Below are 9,811 nucleotides of genomic sequence, written 5' to 3' on the forward strand. Positions count from 1 at the left end.
TACCTGATCTCTACAACATCTTCTTTTCTACTCTTCACATAGGAAATAATGCCGTTCTCCCCAGTGACATAGCGCCTTAAAATATCACGTGGTGTTTTTACGTGCCATCAGATCCTTTCCGACTCATAGTCACCCCACGTACAACAGAACGAAACACTGCCCGGTCCTGCGCCATGCTCACAATCATTGATATGCTCGAGGGCACTGTTGCAGCCACTGTGCCAATCCATCTCGTTGAGTGGTTTTCTTATTTTTTGCTGACTCGCTGCTTTACCAAGCGTGATGTCCTTCTCACTTTCAAGTCAACATTTAATCATTTCCTGTAATCAGCATCAAAGTAATCAGCATTTTCTCAAAGGGCAGCGTTTTCAATGAAATTTTGCACCAAATTACGTAGCATCAACTTCACTGGTTGTCACCGATGAGGCTCAGCCGTAGCCTCTCTCCTTTCCTGTGGAGGCTATTTTCTTCTTGTAGTCTTCTCATCAGTGGGGCGGCGCATAGATCCTCTTTACTTGCAACTTTTCTCAAGCCATCCCCAGTGACAGGGTGGCTCCTGTCCATCATCCCAAATGTACCTCCAACCACAGCTTCATACTCCAAGAATCTTTGTTTGCTCAAAGCCAACTCTTCTCTTACTTGTCCTCACAATCCCCAGTTACCTGCTAAATGTACCACTGTATGTTAGACAGAATTCCTGCATCGGTGGTGCAAATATAACACACTTGCCTGCTAACCAAAAGGTTAGAGGTTCAAGTCTATGCAAGGGTGCCTTGGAAGAAAGGCCCGGTGATCCTCTTCTGAAAGATCAGCCTTTGAAAACCCTATGGAGCACAGTTCTACTCTGGCACATGTGGGATGTCCATGATTCGGAGTTGAGCTTTAAGTATGATAACTGTAGGTTTAGTTTTCTATCGTCTTCTAGAAATGGGAAAGGCAGAAACAATGTTTAAAAATAAATATCAGTAATAATACCTGGGCCACCCAAGTGTTCAGTACCCTGAATTTGTATTTAACTTGCTATCCCAACACCTGTCAGTTTGCCATAGTGTGTGGGTGGGTAGATGGATGGGTGGGTGGATAGATGGTTGGGTGGGTGCGTGGGTGGATGGATGGGTGGTAGGGTGGGTAGATGGATGGGTGGATGGGTGGGTGGGTAGACGAATGGATGAGTGGATGGATAGAAGAGTGGATGGATGGATGGGTGGGTAGGTGTATGGGTATGTGGATGGGTGAGTGAGTGAATAAGAACCAGACACCTTGGAAATCTGCAGGGAGGAAAAGCAAATAAATGAAAAATCAGAGTTTGATATTTGATGAGTTTCCAATGGTTGCTGAACCATTACCACAAAGCTAGTGATTTAAAGCAACAGAGATGCATTAGCTTATGTTCCTGGAGACCAGAAGTCCAAAATCAATCTCACTGGGCTAAAGCCAGGGCATCAGCAGGGCTATGTGTCTTCCAGGGTGTCCAGGGGAGATCTGCTTCCTTGACTTCTCTAGCTTCTAGAGGCCACCCACATTTCTTGTCTCACGGCCCCTTCCTGCATCTTCAAAGCCAGTCCTCCAGCACCTTCTCTGTCTCCATCTCCGACTCTGGCCCTTCTGCCTCTCTCGTATAAGGGTCTTTGTGATGACATTCATCCCCCTGCCTAATCCAGGATAATCTCCTTATCTCGAAATCCTTAGTCTAATCACGTCTATAAATTCATGATTGCCATGTGAGGTCACACATTCACAGGTTTCAGGGATTAGGACCTGAACCTTTTTTTGAGGGGGGGGCATTATTCTGTTTACCCCAGCCATGCCGCTTGATTTTGGATAATCTTGCTGTAAAATTGTCCTGGAGTTCTTGAAATCCTGTTTTTTCATTGTATATCATTGTTGCTTTCTCTTCCCCACCATCCCCTTCTTTTCTACGCTCTGGTCTATTTACTGGAAAGTGATGGGGGTCTCTCATAGGATTGCTTCGTAGGAAAATACCCTCTTCTTGTGAGCATTGAAGATAGTCAAACAGATAGAGAGAGAGACAGAGACAGAGAGGGTTATAGATTGAACTGTGTTCCCCCAAAATGTGTGTCAGCTTGGCTAGGCCATGATTGCCATTATTATGTAGTTGTCCACCATTTCGTCATATGGTGTGATTATTCTATGTGTTGTAACCCCACCCTCTGTGACGTTAATAACGCAAGATTAGAGGCAGTTATGTTAATGAGGCAGGATTCAATCTACAAGATTAGGTTGTATCTTGAATCGATCTGTTTTGAGATCTAAAAGAGAGAAGCCAGCAGAGAGGAGAGGGACCTCATGTCACCAAGAAAGCAGTGCCAGAAGAAGAGTGTGTCTTTTGGACCTGGGGTCCCTGCACTGAGAAGCTCCTACACTAGGTAAAGACTGATGACAAGGACCTTCCTCCAGAGCCAACAGAGAAAGCCTTCTCCTGGAGCTGGTGCCCTGAATTTGGTCTTGTAACCTCCTAGACTGCGAGAGAATAAACGTCTGTTTGTTAAAGCCATCCGCTTGTGGTATTTCTGTTACGGCAGCTCTAGATAACTCAGAGAGAGAGAGAGAGGGAGAGAGGGAGAACACAGCAGTGGTTGCCACGGACTGGAGTTAGGGGGAGGACTTGATGACAAAGGGTTACCAGGCCAGTTTCCGCGGTGATGGAAATGTTCTTTACCTTGATTGTGGTGGTGTTTTTTGTTTTTGTTTTTTTCCACTTGCCGTTGAGTCAACTCCGACTCGAGGAGCCCCTGTGTGTGTCAGAGTAGAACTGTGCTCCACAGGGTTTTCAGTGGCTGATTTTTTAGAAGTCGGTCACCAAGCCTTTCTTCCAAGGCACCTCTGGGTGGACTCAAACCACCAAAATTTGGTTAGCAATTAACCATTTGCATCAGCCAGGGTCTCCTTCCTGGAAACTGTTGTTTGTTGTTATTCATTGCCCTGGGCTTGATGCAGACTCATGGCATCCCCATGCGTGTCAGAGTAGAACTGCGCTCCACAGGGTTTTCAATGGCTGATTTTTTGGGAAGTAGATCTCCAGGCCTTTCTTCTGAGGTGCCTCTCGGTGGACCTGAACCTCCAGCTTTTTGGTTAGCAGCCGAGTGCATTCACCATTAGCATGCCCCAGGGACTCCAAAGCCTGATACTAATGACCATGACACTTTCTTTGTGTTTTTTGTGATTAATATTTGGTTAAACAGAAAAATCAGAATGGTTTGCCCCCATCCTTGACTCAATTCATACTCAAATAAATGAATGAAAAGCGAGAGAAAGAAAGAGGGCCACAGCTGTGTTCTTTTAAGTTTCATTTCATCTCCTCCACCTTTGGCCTGGAGTGTCTTGATGACACAGATGCGTCTCAGATCTCAGCACTCAGATTACTTGATTTTTTTTTTTTTTTCCTGTTGTTGTTATTAGCTGCTGTGGAACATATTCTAACTCACAGTGACCCCGTGGGTTACAGAATAGACCTGCCTTATAGGGTTTTCTAGGCTGTCATCCTTACGGGAGCAGATCTCCAGGCCTTTCTTTCTCACCACCACTGGGTGGGTTAGAACCGCCAAGTTCTCGGTTAGTAGTCTAGTGCTTAACTGTTGCACCACCAAGGCTACTTGATACTTAGGACTGATGGCACAGTGGTTAAAACACCTGGCTGCTAACCAAAAGGCTGGTGGTTCGAACCCCCCTGTCGCTCTGTGGGAGAAAGATGTGGCCGCCTGCTTCCATAAAGATTACAGCCTTGGAAACTCTGTGGGACAGTTCTATCCTGTCCTACAGGGTCATGATGAGTTGGAATCAATTTGAATGCAATGAGTTTGTGTTTTGCTTTTCGATATTTGTGAGCTTTGGGGACACCCCTTTGTGTTTCTGTATTTCTCCATCTGAAAATGGGGGGATGGCCTGAAGGTTTGTTGAGGATCCTTTTAATGTGGGCGGTTGTGCTGAGTAATTCTTCTCTGGCCGCCGTCTCCACCTGCTCAGAGGTAGAAAGAGTGGAACAGGTCTACGCCCTTTTCTTTGTGGTGTAACCGCTTATTTCTGACTCTCCCTTTGAAAAGAGATTGAGCGGGGATTATTGGGCCGTGCAGTGGGGGACACAGGAAAGGAGGACAGGAAAAAGGCTCAGAGCTAAAGAACACATATGCGTCTAAACCCTCAGCTAACGACATACTTCCTCCCAAAGACTCTCAGAGCTCAGTCTAGCACCGTTTCCTCTAAGCACAAATCCCAGTGCTGGCCAGAAAGTGCTTTTGGATACAGATTTAAAACACACAACTCCCCCTCCACCCCCCCAAAAAAAAAACTCTGCACTGACAATGAGTTGATTCCAACTCCTAGTGACCCTGTAGGACAGAGTAGAACTGCCCCATAGGGTTTCCAAGGCTGTAATCTTTGCGGAAGCAGGTTGCCACGTCTTTCTCCCGCGGAGCAGCTGGTGGGCTCGAACTTCTGACCTTTTGGTTAGCAGCTGAGTACTTAACCGCTGTGCCACTAGGGCTGCAACAGCCTAGATTAAGCAGTAAAGAACATTTTATGTTAGGCCTTGTGCTCTTTTAAAGAATTATCTTTGTGCATTTTTAGCAGAAAACCCACAGGTCAGACGAGAGCTCTGTTTTCGGGTCCATTGGTAATTCTCACTTTTCTTCAAGACAATGCTATATGGAAATTTACTGGCCACAAATTGTTTTACCAGCAAGAGGCTAAAAACCTGCTAGAGAATAACAGTCTGTAACGGGTGCTTCTTCTTCGGAACTGTTTTGACTCTCTACTCGAAATACTGCCCTGATTTGCAAGATCATTTATTATACAAACTTTAGTTTCTATTAGTGGCTTAATATGCTTTTTGTTTTCACAGGGATATTGTTGAGAGATTACGGAGAAAGCACCGGAGGGTGCAAACCCTCAATCCGTTTTTAGAAAGCACAAACAAATCCTGTGGATGGTAGAGTCTGTCTTTGACCACAGAGAGGAGGATCCCCAGAAAGAAAACAGGCCGGAGCGCCAGGAAAGCTCGTGATTCTTTCTGCCATTGCGTGACAGGCTGTGGAGGTAAGAGGAAGTGGGAGATGACATAGCCCTAAACTCAGCGAGCTGCAACCGCAGCCTCCACCTGGATTCCGAGAGCTGGGGACAAGCTTCAGAGACCCGCTGGACCCTCCAGGGCTCCACCGTCTTAGGGAACCTGGTGAGAGGGTCCGTGCTTCCTGCTGCAGGAGTTGCAATGAGCAACCAAGTCCCTCCTCACTCCTGCTCCCCAGCTAGGCGTAGGGGACAACACTGCCCACCAACAATCCCTGCCTCCTGCTGCCTCCCGATCCTCCTAGAGACCCTGCCCCTCCCCTAGCCATCCTCTATCCAAATAACCAAACCATTTGCTGTCGACTCCAACTCATGGCGCCCCTGTGTATGTCAGAGGAGAACTGTGCTCCACAGGGTTTTTCAATGGATGATTTTTCAAGAAATAGATCTCCAGGCCTTTCTTCGGAGACAACTCTGGGTGGACTCGAACCTCCAACCTTTCAGTGAGCAGCCCAGCACTTTAATGTTTGCACCACCCAGGGATGCCAAAACCAAACCCATTGCCGTTGAGTCAAGCCCAACTCATGGCGACCCCGTGTGTGTCAGAGGAGAACTGTGCTCCATTGAGTTTTCAGTGGCTGATTTTTCGAAAGGAGATCACCAGGCCTTTCTTCTAACGCGCCTCTGGGTGGACTCGAACTGGCAACCTTTTGGCTAGCAGCCGAGCGTGTTAACTGTTTGCATCACCTAGGACTCCCCCATGCTCTCCGCGCACACGGCCTTCACAGTACCCATCGTAAGGGGAGGCATTTCTGTGCATTGCTTCCCTCTCTTGCTGCCTGTCTTTCTCCTTGTTCTGGGTGTGCGACATACACCTGCCAGGCCCTGGTGCGATCCATGTGTTATGTTCACATATGTATGCTTTATATACCTGTGAGGAAACACTCCATAGGATGAATTACCAGCCATGTAACTGCTGAGTTGAAGGGACTGTGTGTGCACGTTAAAAAAAGGGCATTGGGCCTTGTTGAGTTTCCTTTCCAAAAATCGAGCCCGTGTGCACCCTCAGTGCTGGCAGGGGACAGAGCACATTCCCTGAGTCATCTGTGGGTATCTCAAAGGCAACATGACAACCTTCCCTCTTTAGGACTAGAAAAATACAGACTGCATTAAAAGTTCTGGAATAAATAAAGACAGTTCTAACGAGAGAATGGATTCCCTAGGGCAGATTTCATACAAAGGGTAACGTTCGTGGGAAGCACTGGGCTGACGTCTTTCCTGAGCACTGAGGCTGAAGTGACTGACCCTGGATGCAAGACCCTAGGATTAAAATAGCAGCTTCCTGCAGCTGCCATTAGGGAGGGGGGTGTGCCACCTGGTGGATAGGGCTTGTATTGAATAAAGGCTTGAGAGGATGGATGGTGGAGAGAAGGATGGCTGGGTGAGTGGTAGGTGGATGGATGGATGGATGAGTGGGTGGATAGATGGATGGGTGGGCGGGTGAGAGGATGGATGGATGTGTGGCGGACATATGGATAGATGGATGTGTGGGTGGGTGGATGGGTGAGTGGCTGGCCGGATGGGGTGGATGGGTGGGTGGATGGGTGGACGGACGGATGGACGGATGGATGGGTGGGCGGATGGGCGGGTGGCTGCATGGATGGATAGGGTGGGTGGGTGGACGGACAGACGGACGGATGGACGAATGGATGGGTGGATGGGTGGGTGGATGAGTTGGTGGGTGGATGAACGGGTGGATAGGTGGATGGATGGGTGGATGGATGGGTGGGTGGATGGATGGATGGGTGGGTGGGTGAGTGGGTGGATGGATGGGTGGGTGGGTGGGTGGATGGATGGATGGATGGATGGATGGATGGATGGATGGATGGATGGTTGGATGAGTGGATGGGTGGATGGGTGGGTGGGTGGGTGGATGAATGGACGGATGGATAGACGAATGGATGGGTGGATGGGTGGGTCGGTGGGTGAACGAATGGATGGATGGGTGGGTGGATGAATGGGTGGATAGGTGGATGGATGGGTGGGTGGATGGATGGATGGGTGGGTGGGTGGGTGGATGGATGGATGGGTGGGTGGGTGGGTGGATGGATGGATGGATGGATGGGTGGGTGGGTGGATGGCTGGGTGGATGGCTGGGTGGATGGCTGGGTGGATGGGTGAATAGATGAGTGGATGCATGGGTGGGTGGGTGGATGGATGGATGGATGGATGAGTTGATGGGTGGATGGATGAGTGGAGGGATAGATGGGCACATGGGTGAATGGGTCAGTCGATGATGGATGGGTGGATAGGTGGATGAGTGAGTGGGTGGGTGGGTGAGTGGGTAGGTGGATGTGTGTGGATGAGTGGATGGGTGGAAGGATGGGTGGTTGTGTGGGTGGATGGATGGATGGGTGGGTGGATGTGTGTGTGTGGATGGATAAGTGGGTGGGTGGATGGATGGATGGATGGGTGGATGGGTGGGTGGGTGGGTGGATGGGTGGATGGGTGGGTGGGTGGATGGGTGGATGGGTGGGTCGGTGGGTGAACGGATGGATGGATGGGTGGGTGGATGAATGGGTGGATAAGTGGATGGATGGGTGGGTGGATGGATGGATGTATGGGTGGGTGGGTGGGTGGATGGATGGACGGATGGATGGGTGGATGGATGGGTGGATGGGTGGATGGCTGGGTGGGTGGATGGCTGGGTGGATGGCTGGGTGGATGGCTGGGTGGATGGCTGGGTGGATGGGTGAATAGATGAGTGGATGCATGGGTGGGTGGGTGGATGGATGGATGGATGGATGAGTTGATGGGTGGATGGATGAGTGGAGGGATAGATGGGCACATGGGTGAATGGGTCAGTCGATGATGGATGGGTGGATAGGTGGATGAGTGAGTGGGTGGGTGGGTGAGTGGGTAGGTGGATGTGTGTGGATGAGTGGGTGGGTGGAAGGATGGGTGGTTGTGTGGGTGGATGGATGGATGGGTGGGTGGATGTGTGTGTGTGGATGGATAAGTGGGTGGGTGGATGGATGGGTGGATGGGTGGATGGGTGGGTGGGTAGATGGGTGGGTTGGTAGATGGGTGGATGGTGGATGGATAGATGGATGGGTGGGCGGATGGGTGGGTGAGTGAGTGGGTGAGTGGATGAATGGGTGGATGGGTGGGTGAATGGATGGGTGGGTGGGCGAATGGATGGGTGGGTGGGTGGATGGGTGGATGGATGGGTGGGTTCAGGGTCCTCTTCCAAGCTCACTGGTTGTTGAAATAATGCGGTTCTTGTGACTGGAGGACTGAGGCCTCAGCTCTTAGAGGCCACCGTCTATTCTCTGCCATGGTGTTCTCTCCACAGCAAGGCTGTTTGCTTCTTCCATGCCGAAAAGAGGATGTCTCTGTTGCTTCAAATTGCTCTCGCTTCTTCTGTCTCTGATCTCTAGATCTTTTTTTAAAGGGCTCCTCTGATTAGGTCAGGCACACCCAGAGTAATCTCCCTTTTCATTCTTTATAAATCAGCTGATTAGGGGCCTTAATCACGTCTGCAAAATGTCTTCACCTTTGCCATATAATCTCAGGAGCGATTTCCCATCACCCTCACATGTCTGTCTCCATGCAGGGGAGGGAATGATACAGGCCATATACATGAGAGGGAAGTATTTTGGTGGGCTATTTTAGAATTCTACTACTTCACCACAACAAAGGATTAGGGCTGGAGATAGCAGGGAATTTTTTTTTTCTTCTTCTTTTTAAGGTGCATCCAGGGAAGGGACATTTTGTTAAAAAATTTAAAAGCATTTTCTGTGAACTTTTCTAAATTAATTATCTCCTAGGCTGACCCTTGCTTCTTCCAAAAGAGTGACTGTCTCATGTCTTAATTCGCTTTGCAAATATTTCAGAGAGCAGAGTGGGAAAGCAGTCTCCAATTCTAACAGTACCCCAAGGAAAAGATCATGCCATCGACATGCAAAGCAGCCTTTGGGAAAATTATTTTAAAGAAAACACAAAACATCTCTCTGTTCCCTGAGAAGGTAAATGAAGATAGAAAAGATGTTTACCCCACTGAGAAGGTATACGGTTTCCCCTTCCTGGGGGGACTTGGTGTCTCCACTTCCTGATTTGTAAGGTGGAAATAATAATGCTTGTCTTTAAGGACTAGATCCCTGGGTAGCTGTCATGGATTGAATTGTGTCCCCCCCAAAATGGGTGTCAACTTGGCTAGGTCATGATTCCCAGTATTGGGTGGTTGTCCTCCTTTTTGCGAGCTGATGTAATTACCTATGTGTTGTAAATCCTAACCTCTGTCACGTTAATGAGACAGGATTAGAGGCAGGTATGTTAATGAGGCAGGACTCAATCTACAGGATAAGGTTCTATCTTGAGTCACTCTATTTTGAGATATAAGAGAGAGAAGTGAGCAGAGAGAAGGACCTCATACTACCAAGAAAGAAGAGCCTAGAGCAGAGCGCGTCCTTTGGACCTGGGGTCCATGAGCTGAGAAGCTCCTAGACCAGGGGAAGATTGATGACAAGCACCTTTCCCCAGAGCTAACAGAGAAAGAAAGCTATCCCCAGGAGCTGGCACCCTGAATTTGGACTTCTAGCCCCCTAAAGCATGAGAAAATAAACTTCTGTTTGTTAAGGCTATCCACTTGTGATATTTCTGTTAGAACAGCATTAGATAACTAAGACAGTGGCACAGTTCGTATTCAATTGTTAACCGAAAGGTTGGAAATTTGAACACACCCAGCAGCAGCACAGAAGAAAGGCTAAAGATTACAGCCAAGAAAACC

The 9,811-nt window shown here is 48.7% G+C and overlaps 1 non-coding gene across 6 annotated transcripts in view; it reads left to right on the forward strand.

The window, feature by feature from the left end:
• The window catches only part of LOC100655037 (uncharacterized), a 28,092-nt gene extending 22,814 nt beyond the window's left edge, over positions 1-5,278 (forward strand). For all 6 annotated transcript variants that reach the window (XR_010319709.1, XR_010319710.1, XR_010319711.1 and 3 more), the window contains one exon: positions 4,859-5,278. This is a non-coding gene — a transcript (uncharacterized LOC100655037). The remainder of the gene's footprint in view (positions 1-4,858) is intronic.
• Positions 5,279-9,811: the final 4,533 nt, after the last annotated feature.

Source organism: Loxodonta africana, chromosome X (genome assembly GCF_030014295.1).
Source record: "Loxodonta africana isolate mLoxAfr1 chromosome X, mLoxAfr1.hap2, whole genome shotgun sequence".
Taxonomy (NCBI): Eukaryota; Metazoa; Chordata; class Mammalia; order Proboscidea; family Elephantidae; genus Loxodonta; species Loxodonta africana.